The sequence below is a fragment of the Lissotriton vulgaris genome, chromosome 3_1 (genome assembly GCF_964263255.1).
Source record: "Lissotriton vulgaris chromosome 3_1, aLisVul1.2, whole genome shotgun sequence".
NCBI lineage: Eukaryota > Metazoa > Chordata > Amphibia > Caudata > Salamandridae > Lissotriton > Lissotriton vulgaris.
The window spans coordinates 1,424,332,535-1,424,352,919 of NC_141689.1; the positions used below are offsets into that span (position 1 = coordinate 1,424,332,535).

Consider the following 20,385-nt stretch of genomic DNA (forward strand, 5'->3'; position numbering starts at 1 on the left):
CACTAAAAAGGTCTGTCCTTCCATCTGTGTGCCCATCTATATCCAAACATATTCAACCATTTGCACACCTATCCACCATATATCCTTCCGTCCATCATTTGACTCATCCATCCCTCCATCCACCCTTTCACTCATCCATGCATTATTCATCTACCTACCCTTTCACCCCATCCATCTGTACAATCATCCATGCATCCACTCTTCCACCCAGCCATCCATTCACTTACTCATCCATCCACCCATTCACTTACTCACCCATTCATTTATCCTTCCACCCATTCACCCTTTCAGTCATTCATCCTCCCTTTCTCTCTCCATCCCCCTTTCACTCATCCATCCATCCATCTACCCACCCATTTACTCATCCATTCATGAATCCATCCATTGATCCTATTACTCATCCATTCTTTCACTCATCCATCCATCCGTTCTCTCATCCATCCACCCTTTCACTTCACTCATCTATCCATCCTTTTGTCCATCTACCCCCTTTCACTAACTCATCAATCCTTACATCCACCCTTTCACTCATCCATCCATTCACCATGTCACTTATCAATTCATCCATCCACCCATTTACTTGCCCATCATCTACCCTTTCATTCATCCACCCATCCATCCTTTCACACACCCATCCACCAATTCACTCGCCCATCAGCTGCCCTTTCACTCATCCATCCATCCTTTCACACACCCATCCACACTTTTACCTGTCGTAATCAGTATCCCCAGCCTTATTTTTACACTAAAAAGGTCTGTCCTTCCATCTGTGTGCCCATCTAAATCCAAACATATTCAACCATTTGCACACCTATCCACCATATATCCTTCCGTCCATCATTTGACTCATCCATCCCTCCATCCACCCTTTCACTCATCCATGCATTATTCATCTACCTACCCTTTCACCCTATCCATCTGTACAATCATCCATGCATCCACTCTTCCACCCAGCCATCCATTCACTTACTCATCCATTCATTTATCCTTCCACCCATTCACCCTTTCAGTCATTCATCCTCCCTTTCTCTCTCCATCCCCCTTTCACTCATCCATCCATCCATCCATCTACCCACCCATTTACTCATCCATTCATGAATCCATCCATTGATCCTATTACTCATCCATTCTTTCACTCATCCATCCATCCGTTCTCTCATCCATCCACCCTTTCACTTCACTCATCTATCCATCCTTTTGTCCATCTACCCCCTTTCACTAACTCATCAATCCTTACATCCACCCTTTCACTCATCCATCCATTCACCATGTCACTTATCAATTCATCCATCCACCCATTTACTTGCCCATCATCTACCCTTTCATTCATCCACCCATCCATCCTTTCACACACCCATCCACCAATTCACTCGCCCATCAGCTGCCCTTTCACTCATCCATCCATCCTTTCACACACCCATCCACACTTTTACCTGTCGTAATCAGTATCCCCAGCCTTATTTTTACACTAAAAAGGTCTGTCCTTCCATCTGTGTGCCCATCTAAATCCAAACATATTCAACCATTTGCACACCTATCCACCATATATCCTTCCGTCCATCATTTGACTCATCCATCCCTCCATCCACCCTTTCACTCATCCATGCATTATTCATCTACCTACCCTTTCACCCTATCCATCTGTACAATCATCCATGCATCCACTCTTCCACCCAGCCATCCATTCACTTACTCATCCATTCATTTATCCTTCCACCCATTCACCCTTTCAGTCATTCATCCTCCCTTTCTCTCTCCATCCCCCTTTCACTCATCCATCCATCCATCCATCTACCCACCCATTTACTCATCCATTCATGAATCCATCCATTGATCCTATTACTCATCCATTCTTTCACTCATCCATCCATCCGTTCTCTCATCCATCCACCCTTTCACTTCAATCATCTATCCATCCTTTTGTCCATCTACCCCCTTTCACTAACTCATCAATCCTTACATCCACCCTTTCACTCATCCATCCATTCACCATGTCACTTATCAATTCATCCATCCACCCATTTACTTGCCCATCATCTACCCTTTCATTCATCCACCCATCCATCCTTTCACACACCCATCCACCAATTCACTCGCCCATCAGCTGCCCTTTCACTCATCCATCCATCCTTTCACACACCCATCCACACTTTTACCCATCCATCTACCCTTCCACCCATAGATCTACCCTTCCACCCATACATCCATCTATTTACATTTTCTCTCATCCATACTTCCATTCATTCACTCATCCGTCCATCCTTTCTTTCATTATCTATCCATTCCCCCTTTCATTCATGCATTCATCCTTTCAGTAATCCATCCAGCCATTCAGACATTCCTTCACTTATTTACTCACCCACCTTTTCACATTATGAGCTGAGCCTTTGTTTGCAGAGTGGCAGGCAGAAGAGTCCCATCAAGAATGAACTAAAGCAAGGGGTGGGCTGGTGGAGAGTTCACTATGCCCCTGCACATAGGCAGACTGAAAACGTAGAAGTCATGCATGATGCACAGTGCCAGGATGTGAGGTGACTGTAACATGGTGTTGTTTCCAGGGCTTTAAGCGGTGTAAAAAAAACTGGGGGTCTCTTCAAAGGGGGTGTTTGACGTAATTAAGAGCGCAGCTTAAAACACCTAAGCTAAAAATATGCGCTTAGCATAGTGTTCTGCCTCACTGGCATTATGTTGTCTCTGTCATTGCATCCAGATATATAATACTGCACGTATCATTACACCCCAACAAGCCAGGACTATTGGCTTTGTCAATGGTTGCTAGTTCCTTAAAAAAAAAAAAGGAGCAACCATGGCTTTGTTGAATACAATATTGAAAATACTTCAGTTCTAAAATGACAGGACAGCGAGAGACCTGTTCTTTTAAACTTATTTTACAGGCTTCTTTGAATGAAGTGTTTTCTCACGTTGACGTTTACTTTTTATCTTACAGAATGCCCTTCTGTACTCTGAGGCAGGAGGAGGCCGCCACATGGTGTCACACCTCCAGACTGCCCCATTGTCATTCAGTAACTGGCAATCAGCGGCATACTGAATGACAATGGGCGGGAGGGCTGCTCTTGTGCTCCTGGAGGAGTGCGAGGCGCCTCCAGCAGCAGGGGTGAGGCCTCTCACAGGGGAGCAGTGCTGCTCCCTGTGATGGCCAAAATTACAGATAGTGTGCGCAGCGCCCCTGGCACCTCATTACGGCGCGCCGGGTCGCCGCGGCGCACAGTTTGGGAACCACAGATATAGAGGGTAAGACAGTGGGAAAGTTGTGATAAAGAGATAAATCAAGAGACTGCGACTGGTGAGAGAGGTAGGAGAGAATTAGAGCAGTGATATAGAGACCGGTGAGAAACAGATCGAGTGGGACATGGTTGGGAGACAGGTGACAGAGTCTGTCAACAGAGAGATGAGAACTGTCATATCATTTCCTTTCCTGTGATGTCATCTGATACAAAGGGCATGTGATGTTACTACCGCTACCCCCGGCATTTTGGTGAATTGACATCCATGAATACATGCATCATACCCACTGCAGTAAATATTGAACGTTCAGCACAGCTTCTGACCCTCACCCTGCATGAGGGTCAGGCAGCCACAGCACTGACAGGCACATACACTTATTGCCCATGTGCTGTGTCACAGGGTTTTCAGGGCTTGTGTGATTTCAACCCTTGTTTCTGTGGCCTGCCCAGGTGTAGCCAAACACACACGTCTGGTCATACCCTTCCCACATAGGGGGAACAGCAAAACACACAAGATGATGGACGGAATGTTGCCCTATGTGGAGAGGGTACGCCCAGATGCTTGATTCCGGTCCGGGGAAGACATGGCTTGGCAGTTCGGGCAGGACTGTTCCCATGAGGCACAGGGTCAAGGCTGATTTGCATATGGCCATGTCTTAACTGGGGTGGCGTGGTGAGCAAAATAACGATGGATTAAACCCAGATCTGTGACTGGGGGTGAATGTTTTGCCAATGTGCAACATTCCGTCCCTCATCTTGTGTGCTTTGCTGTTCGCCCTATGTGGGAAGGGTATGCCCAGACGTGGGTCCCATGCTCACTACGCCACTGGAGTCAAGCTATCCTGGCTGATGAAGGCTGATAGCCAGAAACTAGTCCTAGGATACTTGATTACGGTCCAGGGAAGACATGGCTTGGCAGTTCGGGCTGGACTGTTCCCATGAGGCACAGGGTCAAGACTGATTTGCATATGACCATATCTGAACTGGGGTGGCGTGGTGAGCAAAATAACGATGGATTAAACCCAGATCTGTGACTGAGGGTGAATGTTTTGCCAATGTGCAACATTCCGTCCATCATCTTTTGCGTTTTGCTGCCCAGGTGTAGGGCCACACCTCCCCTGTGTTGGGAACCATCCTCGCTGACTGACTGCATTTGGGTGCATCTGGCTGCAGACACCCACCCATGAAGTCCCATGGTGACAGTTGCACATGCTCACTACACTTATTCGCACAGTCTAAATCAGGATTTAGTCTTACGATCCACCACTTTCAAAATTCACCAGACGCCACTATTCAGGTGTAAGCTAGAGTTTCAGATATATTTAAATGTTGCAATTTGTCAGTGCAGATTGGGATAAACGTACATTTTGCACATCTGATAGTTCACAGAAACAATTTGCACTTGTGTAAAATCTAAGGTTGGGGGTGTTAGTTGTAGTGGTAGGGGCAGATTCTACTGCAACTCTCGTTCTCTGAGGAATAGGTTCAATTGTGTGGCAGTATTCCATTTCTGTAGCATTAATGACTTAGCAAAGGCCTTCCACTTGACAAGCTGCAATGCAATGTGGGGAGAAAAGTGTGCCCTAAAAAGCACATAATCCTCCACCATTCATGAAATGCATTAGCGGTTGAGCAAAATGAGGTCTCTGTTGGTGAAGAGGGTGCAGCTGCAAGAGCTTGCAGATATTGGCAGGCTTCCATCATGGCATACGTCTCTCATGCAAGTCCATGTATTGTCCTCTGCCAGCATTGCACCTTCACCTCTGGCAGCCCTAAGCTTGGACAGCTGTGAAGGTTAAGAAAGTATTTTAATGTCATCTGTAACATCATTTATGAAGTCACAGGCAACGCATTGCGATTTATCTGGGGTTATGGCATCCAATTGCTTCCCTCACAAACTAACATTACTTATCACTAGGGTTTTATTAGTAAATCGCAAAGGACGTTTTTTAATGATGTCCTGGTGGGTGTGTCAACGGCACACGATGACCACCCTTTGGCTGTGCACAGAAAACACTGGGCACCAGTCATAGGATATGTCTGTTGGCCAAGCCCTGCACTCTCCAGAATAGAACAACTACACAAGCCTTTTGGCAATCGAACGTAGGCACTGAAAATTGGGTTTGGCCTTCAATTATTCCTTCATCAATGCCCATACCTCTGAACCCACTATGCATGTCCCAGCCTCCCTACTTCCAGAGCAGAACTGCTGCTCGCAGCTTGTGGCCAAGTGTGTGAGCAAGGAGTGTAGGAACTGACCTTTGGCTATGGTAAGTGTCCGGTTTGATATGTACATAGCCACTGTGTGCCACCGAAACTCATTTCTGCCAAACTAGAACAATGATAAGAACAAAACCAGCAAAAGTCTGGTATTATCTTGGACATTTTATATCTCCACTTGCCGGGTCGGTACCTGCAGATAAGATAATGTGCATTTGCATATTATGCCGTCAACACACAGTGCTGAGGCCCATCTGCCATTTTGGTGTTGGTGTAATATGATACCATCATGTGGTAATCTCCGGTTACTTCCGGCACTGTGTCCAAAGCCGGATGTGCTCTAAATAGAACCATTAAAATCCATCTGTCAACTGGAATTTCAACCATGGAGAAGAAAGTGGGGATGGAACGGAATTGTGCCTTCTATCCCGCCTATTAAACCCAAACTTAACATACATGTATACAAGAAGCAGGGGACAGTCAAATAACGAAGACATTTTAATATTTTTTTATTGAGACCGATTTTTTTTTAACAATAGTGCTTCAGATACTAACAAGGCGATACATATGAGCAGAACAAATTGGGAGTTAATCTATGGTATAGTAGTTGAAACATACAATAGAATAACACAAGTAGAGATATAGACAAGTCACATTATGTAACAAAGTGGGATAAACTTCTAGCTATTTACATTGCTTACACCTATGCAATTTACTGTACATTAAGGCTAGTACCATGGACGACGGATTTAGATGATGTGGGAAGGGATATTTGGAGGGGTTTATCAAGTGATACAGCCTTAAAACTCCTGTTTGTGTTTTGTTTTAGCATGAGGAACTGTTCTAGAACTTCGAGAGTCAAGTGGTCGTTAGAGTGATGGGCGGAGAGGGCTCAAAGGAGAAAGGTGAATTATGAAGATGAAGTTAGGGTGAGGATAGGGCCACATCAAATTAAGTGAGCACTGGGAGTGCTAAGTTTAGGCACAGTGTCTACCAGTTTTGGGCTGATTGATCTCTTAAGCAGTTGAAGAGAGGAGCAGTGCTATTTTACCGCTTTACACAGTGGTAAATGGTTGCTAGTTAAGTTACATGAACTTTTAAGGCATGTGCTGCGTTTGACTGGAAATGTAGCAGCATTTGTTGACATATCTGAAGTAAACAACAGAACCTAACACAATAACATCTACACATGGCAACGTAAAAACGGGATTAAAACATGTTAAACAGAACACAACACAGCAACCACAATATTACACAACAATATCAAGTTGTAAGAATGCACAACAAAACTACAGTAGCACCAATAACAACAGAACGAACACATTACTGCCACAAAAAATATGCACACCCATTCTTGTCACTTATTATCATCTTTAGAACCGTTTTCATAGTACATTGGTGAATGTGCTTGGAGTGAGCAGTGCTTTAACTGACTACCTAGGAAATTAAATATCGCCAGGCAAAAATGTTTTGTGATCTGGCCCTAAGTGTTTCACATGCAAGTGGGTGTTGAAGATTGAGCAGCCAGAACAGAGCTGGTTGTGAAGAGTGGTGTCTTTCTTCAAACCAGGTTGTAGTTTCTGAAGACCATAAGAAGGATACAGAGAGGAGCACAGTGAAGGGTTTTCAGGTCTTTAAAGACAGTGTCTATGAATCTTAAAAAAGACAATGTTCAGTTCAGTTCAAAATCAAAGTTTATTTGGACAATTGTCCTTAACCCCTTCACTGCGGCGGCTATTCCGCCGCAGTGCTAAGGGGGCGGGGCGGCCGCATGCTGGTGACGGAACCGCTCCATCACCAGCGTCGGTGGCGCTGTGCTTATGACAGAGCGGTTCCGTCATGGCCCGCCCCGCTCAATGGAACGCTCAGCGCAGGCGCGGAATTCGCGCCGCGCAGGCGCTCCGAGAGGGCCATGACGGAACCGCTCCGTCATCAGCACAGCGCCACCGCAGCTGATGACGGAGCGGTTCCGTCATCAGCAGGCAAGGGGTTAATAAGATAAAACATTTTAAAAAACATGTCAATGTTACATTAAAAAACTTCAAAACAATATATGACTTATAACTCATTAAAATGGATCAAACACGACTTGAGCTAGTCAAAAAAGACAATGACTTGTGCAGAAATGTTTCTTATAGTCAGGGCCACTGACATTTGGAAATTATGAGGCTGTGGCGTTTTCCACCTAAGTAAAGATTTGCTGCATTTACTACATAATCGATTATCTGCTGCATAATCTTTCTAGCTCAAACAGATCAATAGTTACTTAAAACGTGGCAACACGAGTTACTGCGCAATGAAAGTTCTTTGTAAAAGTTGAACTGTCACATCTCTATTGCTTATTGCTGTATTTAGATGTCGAACGAGTACTAATGTGGAGAAACCTGAGCCTAGACACTGTTAACAAGTGTCAAAATGATTTAAAAAAAAGTAAAGTCATACTATCACAAAAGGTTCCATTGCAGCGCATAATTTGCCTTCTCTTGTAACGAGCTTTAGTCAACACATTATTTGGTCCAACCTTGCAGCATAATTCTAGTGGTCCTGGTTATAGTGAGAGGGGGAGCTATGGTGAGGGGTTTATTTAAGTGCAACCCAATACCTGCACCCCTACCCGAGCTCTCAGTGGGTGGATGAGTGCATGGATGAAGGTGTCATAGTTTGTGCGGTTGCAGTCGAAGTTTCAAAGTAGTTTGCATCCGTCCAAGTTTAGGAGATGACAACAAACTGGAGACAGTGTGTGAAGCAAAGTTTTTTTTCATGAGAGTGTACCGGGCAAATCAAACATTGCCAGGGATAGTGTGGATTTCCAATGTTCTTAAAAAGTCACTAGCAAACTTCTGACCCTTTTTCAAGCCAAATCACAAGGGTGTCTTGGGAACTATCAAGTGTATTTCACGCCATTTACCCTGCTCCCTCCCAAATCCATCTAGTACCTTACCCATGGCATAAGACAGTTGGCACCTTAAAGAATATTTGCGGTGAGCATTTTTTGTGCATACGATAAACCGCTGTATCATAGGATTATATCTATTATCAGCCCAAAGTGATGGATGGAGAGGCGGAATCCGAACATGAAAGCTTTCTTAAGTGTTCCCAGTGGCTCACGTTACCAAGGCCAGAGTCGGATTTCTGTTTACAATGGAAGAAGGGAACAGGATAGGGCAGTGGGCAAGGCCAGCAAACACAACTGGATTAATGCCAAGCAGTGATGCAGCAGTTTGCAAACCCACCATGTGATATCAAGGGTGAAGTCTTGTTGGGTGCACCTGCAGATGGATATATATATGTATACCAGTCAATCAATTCACAAAACATGGTCACATTCAAACTTCTCCAGAACAATTTTCACAGCAAGGAAGCAATGCCAAGAAACGTGATCAATCACGTCAAGTGATACGAAGCGTGACCGATTTATGGTATGAGCTTAAACACTTCTTTCTGAAGTACACCTGGTGAAATTTAGAGCCTGTGAATTAGCGCCACCTAATATTCCCAGCTGGTCCCTCATCTTCATATTTCACCTTACTATTTGCGGCTGCTACCTCTGAGAACCTTACATTGATGGGTTTTTGGGTTCTCTATTTGAAAAAAATGCACTCAGCACAGAAAAAAACAGTTTCTTCTACAGTAGCTGATTATAGTTTCATCTCTGTGAAAACAGTTGTGTTTCAGATTTAAGTAATGAAAAAAACATGGGACCTCATTCAGAGTTTGGATGAAACAGACAATCTTCCAGTTTTTGGCAGAAACTAAATTGTTGTAGAATCCTCCTGCTGAATTTCCTCCAGTAAAGAGATAGTCTGAACACAAAGGCACATACGTATCACAGGATAAAATTCACAAGGATTATTCTATGCACATTTGTAGTCATCTTTAATACAAACATCATGAAAAGCCACAGCAAAACCAAAGAAATTGTTTTGGACAGTTTACAACTTTTACACCAAAGTTTAAAAGATAGGAAGATCTTGTTACATTTATATCATTTGTGTGTGTCTCAATTGGGCATCAAATTCCAAGCACCAAGAGTAGAAGTCCACTGATTTATATAACCTTAGGACATGGCCCCCAACCTCCCTGTGGATATTCACCTATGTGGAGCCTACAAATGCTGTTAACTTTCCAACTTTCTGCATTAGGAAGCAAAAGAAAGTACAGGAGCCAAGCCGGAAATGTTCCTTGTCAGCAAGCAGGACCTGAATTCTTGCTTATGACAGGATATGACATAATTTGCTTTGGTTTTATATATTTCAGACTCACGTTTTAGTTTCGAAACCCAGACCATCTTGCTGAAATCATTGTGTGTCCAGGGGTCAGGGATACGTGAATATTCTCTTGAGGCATCAGTCCCATGGGCTGCTATATCCCGAATCACGGCTTGGTTAAGCTACCTATATGACAGGACCAGGGGCGGCTGGTAGATTTTGAAAGTGGTGGGCGAAAAATTGTATTGTAGTATAACGATGGAGCGAGCGAGCTCGAACTGCAAAAGGAGGGTGCGGGTCCCACCGCAAGAACATTTTTCAAAAAATGGATTCTAACAGTGGCTTTTGCACCTCATATTTACTGCAAAGTGTTGCAAACACGGGGTCCAAATATAGCATTTTAAAGCACAACCCTGCATCTGCCCTGAACACTCCTCCCGGGGGCCACCACTGCAGAGAGCTACAGGTTGCATTTCTCCAATCCCAGACTTCTCATGGCCTTGGAAAATGTTGCTTTACTGAGGTGGAATTGCAGCTCCTTTCTAGTGACTGACTCCCACACTTACTTCATGCACCCTGGGAGCTGATGACACCCTGAAGTATCATGATCTCCACAGAAACACTGCAAATAGTGCATCAGCACAGCCACTTTCCAGTTAAGTTAAGTGGACGACAGGTCTTGTGTGCATGTAAGAATATGTGTGTGAGAAAGCATGCCTGTATTTGTGCATGTGAGTGTGTCTGTGTGATCCCATACCTATGGGTAGAATGACTATTGGGGGCCGTGGCACACAGAGGCATAATAATTGCCACATCATAGTGTAGTAGTTCAGAACGTTGGCCCCTATTCACAGAACTAACAAGACAAAATCCTAAACTTACTACCATTTTGGTATTCACAGAAGGAAATTACTCAGTTTGGTATTCACAGAAGGCACTTACTCATTTCGGTATTCACAGAAGATAGGAGTCCTAACTTTAGGACTCCTAAATGCCTTCTGTGAATACCGAAAGGCTTAAAGTTAGGATTTTTCTCAGTTTAGGAGTAGTAAAGTTAGGGAAGCCTTTTGTTATCCACAGAAGGCATTTAGGAGTCCTAAAGTTAGGAGTCCTAACTTTACTACTCCTAAACTGAGAACAATCCTAACTTTAAGCCTTTTGGTATTCACAGAAGACATTTAGGAATCCTAAAGTTAGGATTCCTAACTTTACTACTCCTAAACTGAGAAACATCCTAACTTTAAGACTTTCGGTATTCACAGAAGGCATTTAGGAGTCCTAAAGTTAGGAGTCCTAACTTTATTACTCCTAAACTGAGAAAAATCCTAACTTTAAGACTTTTGATATTCACAGAAGGTATTTAGGAGTCCTAAAGTTAGGACTCCTAACTTCTAAGAATACCGAAATGAGTGAGTGCCTTCTGTGAATACCAAAATGGTAGTATGTTTAGGATTTTGTCTTGAGTTAGTTCTGTGAACCAGGCCCATTCTGACTTGGGCAACCTAGCCCTTACACCATCCAGCATACTGACTGGCGGAGGACTGAGGCAATAGATGCAGGGCAGGAGGCCAGCACGGGATGGAACGAGCAAGGCCTGGAGCTTTAGGAGCTGGGCCCCTCAATTTCCCTTGTGTCTTTCTTCACAACCTTCACACTCGCATGTACAGCCAATTTCCGATCATTAGACAACCCTTGTGCAGAAAATTAATTTAATTATGCACCTTTCTACACTTTTTCTAATCGTAATAGTTACTGTACAGAAGTCGTTCATGTACTTTCTTGGAAAAATAGTTTGTAACAATTTGGTGCCTCCAATACGGATCCTAGCAGTTTTCAGTTTCACAGCTTCTAGCTAAAACCCTCTAAGTAGAAACATACTGGTCTCCATACTTCCTTGAATAGAAGTTGTGTCTCTCAACACCGATTTTTGACTCATCCATAAAACTGCTAGCAAAGTATTTTTCACAGCTGCAATAGAATTATTCCACCTCCACAATTCCTCTCTTGTAAAAATGAGCTCAGATAAGTGCTAAGAATTACTTAGTCTGGCTAATTATCATGCTGAAACTTTTCTCTTACTATCCATTACTGTAAGAAAATGTAAAATACCCAGTCATTCCTTCAAATTCATACTTGATGTCCAGGACATTGTAGAAAATATGTGGAGTATTGTACACCCTTCCTGGATGCCATATTTTATTGCCAAAACTGTACCTGGTCTATCCTTCTAAACACGTAAATTGCCATCAATATATAAATATTTAAAATGTTGCACTCAAAAGTTGTTGATATTTATAACTTAATATTGCCCCCCCCCCCCCCCCCCCCAAAAAAAAAATAAAAATATTCTGGACTTTGCACTGTGACACTCAAGATATGGTCATATTTCCACTGGTAAAATAAGCGTATGTCAGCAGCAGCTCACCCACAGACCTCTGCAGCCGGTGCATTAACCTTAGGTTACACTCATGGGAGTGGATCCACAGGCAAGTTAACTTTGGTGCTTAATGCACTTGTGGGAGAGATATTAGTACCTTCTGTGGTCACTGGATTGAAGTGTCGTAAAATAACATTATAAGTTAATGCATTTGTGCTTGTTTTCAGGGCACAACCTGTGGGTCACAGATGTGTACTTTATGTAACATAGCTCTGTGGGTTGATAGTTTTTGCTGCAAATACACCTATGGGTTTTATTGATACACCTTGCATTTTCCATGGCATCCAAAATCCGATACTTCTTAAAGACAGAGCTTGGGAGCAACAATCACGACTGGAGCTGGATGTACAGGCCACTCCCAGTCACAGACATATGCTGCTCGCTTGGAATGGCTGGCGGCAGAGCCAGTTAGTATGAAATGGATGGGTCTCCAGAGAAGGGACACATACTCCCAGGCAGCTAGCTGTGACTAGATGCACAAAGTAGCGAATTTAGCCTACCCCAGAGAAAGGTTGGGACCCCCACAACAAGGACTCCAGGAGCTGGGATTGAATGTCAGGGTCATCGCCATAGCTTTGCATAAACAGGACAAGGTCTGTTTTTAAAGTTGATTCATTTCTAGCATTATTGATTTAAGACCGGACCGCATGTGGGTGGGCCTTTTAGAAGCATGACTAAACTGCAGCCTATATTCCCACATTTCTGAGATGTGTGACTGGTCAGTCATAAAGGGAGTGGATTGAGTGCCAGGGTTAACAGTTGTGACTCTGACATACAACAGTTCCCAGTGAACCAGTAAAAGGCAACACAATGCACTGCTGATTGCCCGTTTAAAAGCAAAAGCTGTAGGGAGGTGGGAGAGCGGATACCATGTAGGTGCCCCAGCATGTGTCTTTGTGTTGCTACATTGTGCAGGGACACTGTAAGGGTTGGGATATAATGACATTTCAAGATCCAGCTGTATCCCCCATATATTCCAGCTCCTTAAGTCCCTCCCTTCGCCTAACAACCAGCATAATCACCTTCAAAAAGGACCTCAAGCTCCTCCTATTTGACAGACACCTCAGTTAATCACCCTCGACCATATCAAAGTATTCTATCCAAGCAGGGCCGGACTGGCCGTAGCGGGCACCGGGCATTTCCCCGGTGCGCCGCCAGGGTTGGAGCTGGTTTTGCGCTCCTGGGGGCCATTTTTGTTGCTGTTTTTGTTACTGCACCCCTTTGTCCCCCAGGGGGGGCCTGGCCGAGCAGCTTGCCAGGGCCGGTTTCACTTCCTAGTCCGGCCCTGTATCCAAGTGACGAACTACCTTCCTTGTGTGTTCCCACCATCTTATTCAATGCTTGAACCTTGTACGTCCCAGTCCAACAGCTGCGTTTGTCCTAGTCGCAACTACCGATGCAATATGTCTGAACATAATTATTGTAACTGTAACTTGCTGTAATCTTGTATCATGCTACTGCTGTAAACCGCTGTAATGCCTTAGGGCCATGTGCGTGTTACAAAAAATTGCAAAACTAAATAAATAAAAAACAACTGTCTTTAAGGGTAGATCCAACATCAGCATTTGACAGGATGGATTCAGGCAATGGCTGATTACTTGAAAGGTGGGCTGGAGTAGTAACAAAGCAAAGAACATCATAGCCCTGTTTAACTGGCAGGATCAGCTGTTCCCTCTTCTCAGCACGGCCCAATGACAGGATTCAGTAGCAAGATGTTATCACAGAAAGGGTGAAATACTTAAAGAATCAGCCGCACGTTACACATGGTACCCCATACTAGAAGTTTATCAAAGGATGAGATTAACTGTGCCTCTTGTTGAGGTCTGGTACAAAAGGGGGTGGTGATGGACGGAGCATCTGAATTAATCAAACACTCAAACCCAGTCAAAAGTTCTTGGTTTAATCCATCACCGTTCTTTAGCCCACTCTGTCACCCCAGTTCAGACATGGCTATATGCAAATCAGTCTGACCCTGTGCCTCATGGGAACAGTCCAGCCCGAACTGCCAAGCCATGTCTTCCCTGGACCGGAAACAAGCTTCCGAGGACCGCTTTCTGGCATTCCAGCCGTCTTAAGCCCGGCTTGCTTGAATCCAGTGGCAAAGTGGGCAAGGGACTCACGTCTGAGCATACCCTGCCACACTTATGGAGGCCAAAAGCAGTACAAAAGGGGGTGGTGATGGACGGAGCATCTGAATCAATCAAACACTCACACCCAGTCAAAAGATCTGGGTTTAATCCATCACCATTCTTTAGCCCACTCTGCCACCCCAGTTCAGACATGGCTATATGCAAATCGGTCTGACCCTGTGCCTCATGGGAACAGTCCAGCCCAAACAGCCAAGCCATGTCTGCCCTGGACCGGAAACAAGCTTCCGAGGACCGCTTTCTGGCATTCCAGCCGTCTTCAGCCCGGCTTGCTTGAATCCAGAGGCAAAGCAAGCAAGGTACTCATCTCTGAGCATACCCTGCCACACTTATGGCGGCTAAAAGCGGTACAAAAGGTGGTGGTGATGGACGGAGCATCTGAATCAATCAAACACTCACACCCAGTCAAAAGATCCGGGTTTAATACATCACCGTTCTTTAGCCCACTCTGCCACCCCAGTTCAGACATGGCTATATGCAAATCAGTCTGACCCTGTGCCTCATGGGAACAGTCCAGCCCGAACTGCCAAGCCATGTCTTCCCTGGACCAGAAACAAGCTTCCGAGGACCAGTTTCTGGCATTCCAGCCGTCTTCAGCCCGGCTTGCTTGAATCCAGTGGCAAAGTGAGCAAGGGACTCACGTCTGAGCATACCCTGCCACACTTATTGCGGCCAAAAGCGGTGCAAAAGGGGATGCTGATGGACGGAGCATCTGAATCAATCAAACACTCACACCCAGTCAAAAGATCTGGGTTTAATCCATCACCGTTCTTTAGCCCACTCTGCCACCCCAGTTCAGACATGACTATATGCAAATCAGTCTGACCCTGTGCCTCATGGGAACAGTCCAGCCCGAACTGCCAAGCAATGTCTGCCCTGGACCGGAAACAAGCTTCCGAGGACCAGTTTCTGGCATTCCAGCCGTCTTCAGCACGGCTTGCTTGAATCCAGTGGCAAAGTGAGCAAGGGACTCACGTCTGAGCATACCCTGCCACACTTATGGCGGCCAAAAGCGGTACAAAAGGGGGTGGTGATGGACGGAGCATCTGAATCAATAAAACACTCACACCCAGTCAAAAGATCTGGGTTTAATCCATCACCGTTCTTTAGCCCACTCTGCCACCCCAGTTCAGACATGGCTATATGCAAATCAGTCTGACCATGTGCCTAATGGGAACAGTCCAGCCCGAACTGCCAAGCCATGTCTTCCCTGGACCGGAAACAAGCTTCCGAGGACCGTTTTCTGGCATTCCAGCCGTCTTCAGCCCGGCTTGCTTGAATCCAGTGGCAAAGTGGGCAAGGGACTCACGTCTGAGCATACCCTGCCACACTTATGGAGGCCAAAAGCAGTACAAAAGGGGATGGTGATGGACGGAGCATCTGAATCAATCAAACACTCACACCCAGTCAAAAGATCTGGGTTTAATCCATCACCATTCTTTAGCCCACTCTGCCACCCCAGTTCAGACATGGCTATATGCAAATCGGTCTGACCCTGTGCCTCATGGGAACAGTCCAGCCCAAACAGCCAAGCCATGTCTGCCCTGGACCGGAAACAAGCTTCCGAGGACCGCTTTCTGGCATTCCAGCCGTCTTCAGCCCGGCTTGCTTGAATCCAGAGGCAAAGCAAGCAAGGTACTCATCTCTGAGCATACCCTGCCACACTTATGGCGGCTAAAAGCGGTACAAAAGGTGGTGGTGATGGACGGAGCATCTGAATCAATCAAACACTCACACCCAGTCAAAAGATCCGGGTTTAATCCATCACCGTTCTTTAGCCCACTCTGCCACCCCAGTTCAGACATGGCTATATGCAAATCAGTCTGACCCTGTGCCTCATGGGAACAGTCCAGCCCGAACTGCCAAGCCATGTCTTCCCTGGACCAGAAACAAGCTTCCGAGGACCAGTTTCTGGCATTCCAGCCGTCTTCAGCCCGGCTTGCTTGAATCCAGTGGCAAAGTGAGCAAGGGACTCACGTCTGAGCATACCCTGCCACACTTATTGCGGCCAAAAGCGGTGCAAAAGGGGATGCTGATGGACGGAGCATCTGAATCAATCAAACACTCACACCCAGTCAAAAGATCTGGGTTTAATCCATCACCGTTCTTTAGCCCACTCTGCCACCCCAGTTCAGACATGGCTATATGCAAATCAGTCTGACCATGTGCCTAATGGGAACAGTCCAGCCCGAACTGCCAAGCCATGTCTTCCCTGGACCGGAAACAAGCTTCCGAGGACCGTTTTCTGGCATTCCAGCCGTCTTCAGCCCGGCTTGCTTGAATCCAGTGGCAAAGTGGGCAAGGGACTCACGTCTGAGCATACCCTGCCACACTTATGGAGGCCAAAAGCAGTACAAAAGGGGATGGTGATGGACGGAGCATCTGAATCAATCAAACACTCACACCCAGTCAAAAGATCTGGGTTTAATCCATCACCATTCTTTAGCCCACTCTGCCACCCCAGTTCAGACATGGCTATATGCAAATCGGTCTGACCCTGTGCCTCATGGGAACAGTCCAGCCCAAACAGCCAAGCCATGTCTGCCCTGGACCGGAAACAAGCTTCCGAGGACCGCTTTCTGGCATTCCAGCCGTCTTCAGCCCGGCTTGCTTGAATCCAGAGGCAAAGCAAGCAAGGTACTCATCTCTGAGCATACCCTGCCACACTTATGGCGGCTAAAAGCGGTACAAAAGGTGGTGGTGATGGACGGAGCATCTGAATCAATCAAACACTCACACCCAGTCAAAAGATCCGGGTTTAATCCATCACCGTTCTTTAGCCCACTCTGCCACCCCAGTTCAGACATGGCTATATGCAAATCAGTCTGACCCTGTGCCTCATGGGAACAGTCCAGCCCGAACTGCCAAGCCATGTCTTCCCTGGACCAGAAACAAGCTTCCGAGGACCAGTTTCTGGCATTCCAGCCGTCTTCAGCCCTGCTTGCTTGAATCCAGTGGCAAAGTGAGCAAGGGACTCACGTCTGAGCATACCCTGCCACACTTATTGCGGCCAAAAGCGGTGCAAAAGGGGATGCTGATGGACGGAGCATCTGAATCAATCAAACACTCACACCCAGTCAAAAGATCTGGGTTTAATCCATCACCGTTCTTTAGCCCACTCTGCCACCCCAGTTCAGACATGACTATATGCAAATCAGTCTGACCCTGTGCCTCATGGGAACAGTCCAGCCCGAACTGCCAAGCAATGTCTGCCCTGGACCGGAAACAAGCTTCCGAGGACCAGTTTCTGGCATTCCAGCCGTCTTCAGCACGGCTTGCTTGAATCCAGTGGCAAAGTGAGCAAGGGACTCACGTCTGAGCATACCCTGCCACACTTATGGCGGCCAAAAGCGGTACAAAAGGGGGTGGTGATGGACGGAGCATCTGAATCAATAAAACACTCACACCCAGTCAAAAGATCTGGGTTTAATCCATCACCGTTCTTTAGCCCACTCTGCCACCCCAGTTCAGACATGGCTATATGCAAATCAGTCTGACCATGTGCCTAATGGGAACAGTCCAGCCCGAACTGCCAAGCCATGTCTTCCCTGGACTGGAAACAAGCTTCCGAGGACCGGTTTCTGGCATTCCAGCCATCTTCAGCCCGGCTTACTTGAATCCAGTGGCAAAGTGAGCAAGGGACTTACGTCTGAGCATACCCTGCCACTCTTATGGCGGCCAAAAGCGGTACAAAAGGGGGTGGTGATGGACGGGGCATCTGAATCAATAAAACACTCACACCCAGTCAAAAGATCTGGGTTTAATCCATCACCGTTCTTTAGCCCACTCTGCCACCCCAGTTCAGACATGCCTATATGCAAATCAGTCTGACCCTGTGCCTCATGGGAATAGTCCAGCCAGAACTGCCAAGCCATGTCTGCCCTGGACCGAAAACAAGCTTCCGAGGACCGGTTTCTGGCATTCCAGCCGTCTTCAGCCCAGCTTGCTTGAATCCAGAGGCAAAGCAAGCAAGGTACTCATCTCTGAGCATACCCTGCCACACTTATGGCGGCTAAAAGGGGTACAAAAGGTGGTGGTGATGGACGGAGCATCTGAATCAATCAAACACTCACACCCAGTCAAAAGATCCGGGTTTAATCCATCACCGTTCTTTAGCCCACTCTGCCACCCCAGTTCAGACATGGCTATATGCAAATCAGTCTGACCCTGTGCCTCATGGGAACAGTCCAGCCCGAACTGCCAAGCCATGTCTTCCCTGGACCGGAAACAAGCTTCCGAGGACCGGTTTCTGGCATTCCAGCCGTCTTCAGCCCGGCTTGCTTGAATCCAGTGGCAAAGTGAGCAAGGGACTCACGTCTGAGCATACCCTGCCACACTTATTGCGGCCAAAAGCGGTGCAAAAGGGGATGCTGATGGACGGAGCATCTGAATCAATCAAACACTCACACCCAGTCAAAAGATCTGGGTTTAATCCATCACCGTTCTTTAGCCCACTCTGCCACCCCAGTTCAGACATGACTATATGCAAATCAGTCTGACCCTGTGCCTCATGGGAACAGTCCAGCCCGAACAGCCAAGCAATGTCTTCCCTGGATTGGAAACAAGCTTCCGAGGACCGGTTTCTGGCATTCCAGCCGTCTTCAGCCCGGCTTCCTTGAATCCAGTGGCAAAGTGAGCAAGGGACTCACGTCTGAGCATACCCTGCCACACTTATGGCGGCCAAATGCGGTACAAAAGGGGGTGGTGATGGACGGAGCATCTGAATCAATCAAACACTCACACCCGGTCAAAAGATCTGGGTTTAATCCATCACCGTTCTTTAGCCCACTCTGCCACCCCAGTTCAGACATGGCTATATGCAAATCAGTCTGACCCTGTGCCTCATGGGAACAGTCCAACCCGAACTGCCAAGCCATGTCTTCCCTGGACCGGAAACAAGCTTCCGAGGACCGTTTTCTGGCATTCCAGCCGTCTTCAGCGCGGCTTGCTTGAATCCAGTGGCAAAGTGAGCAAGGGACTCACGTCTGAGCATACCCTGCCACACTTATGGCGGCCAAAAGCGGTACAAAAGGGGGTGGTGATGGATGGAGCATATGAATCAATCAAACACTCACACCCAGTCCAAAGATCTGGGTTTAATCCATCACCGTTCTTTAGCCCACTCTGCCACCCCAGTTCAGACATGGCTATATGCAAATCCGTCTGACCCTGTGCCTCATAGGAACAGTCCAGCCCGAACTGCCAAGCCATGTCTTACCTGGACCGGAAACAAGCTTCTGAGGACCGGTTTCTGGCATTCCAGCCGTCTTCAGCCCGGCTTGCTTGAATCCAGTGGCAAAGTGAGCAAGGGACTCACGTCTGAGCATACCCTGCCACACTTATGGCAGCCAAAAGCGGTACAAAAGGGGGTGGTGTTGAGGTCCAGTTCGCCATAGACAGGCTCACTGGAATTGTGTGATTTTGAAGCTGTGCCATTTTCTGAATAATTATGGATTTATGACAGTTGCCATATAAATCACCATCTGCTGCATAATTGTAAATTTCAATTAAAAAATATTGTTTCTTGCTCAAATAGATCAAAAATTCCTAAAAGAAAATGTGCCCTGCGTTGCTGCTCAGTGACAGACCAGTTGCAGTGGTTAGCTATTAGTTGCTGACTGCTCTATTCGGGCATTAAACTGGTGCAAAAAAGTTGAGCATTTTCCCATAGAGTATTAATGTGAAATAACGTATTTATAACTATGCAAACTGGAAAGTCGCAAATTTCTTCCAGTTCTTGAAAGACAGAGGAGTACCCCATGTACACCCAAGCCCTCTGGTTGCAGTATCTCCACACTGTGAAAATTTCGCAGGCTTGGGGTTAAGGTCAATTTAGAATTTTACATGTATGCCTTTTTCTAATTAAAAGCTTGCTAGACCTCTTAATAAAACAGAGGTGCTCCAAGTCATTTGATGCATCTTAGTCACCCCTGGGGCCTGACTTTATCAGGAATAAGTTCATAAGTAATGGGAGTGTGAACAAGACACATCAAATGTTTGTGAGTACCCATAAATTCAGTGATATTTTCAGGTGTCTGCACTATTTGCAGTGCCCACTCCCCGATGCTCCCATGACAATACCCACATCTACACCCTTAAGAATCAGTCCAAAGTGCAGCGGATCAGCA

The 20,385-nt window shown here is 46.2% G+C and overlaps 2 protein-coding genes across 2 annotated transcripts in view; one reads left to right on the forward strand and one right to left on the reverse strand.

Annotated features, from left to right (window-relative positions):
• Positions 1–20,385, forward strand: part of LOC147727989 (UDP-glucuronosyltransferase 2A2-like) — a 343,124-nt gene that overhangs the window by 11,715 nt on the left and 311,024 nt on the right. The window lies entirely within an intron of this gene.
• The window catches only part of LOC147727990 (fizzy-related protein homolog), a 40,261-nt gene that overhangs the window by 5,113 nt on the left and 14,763 nt on the right, over positions 1–20,385 (reverse strand). The window lies entirely within an intron of this gene.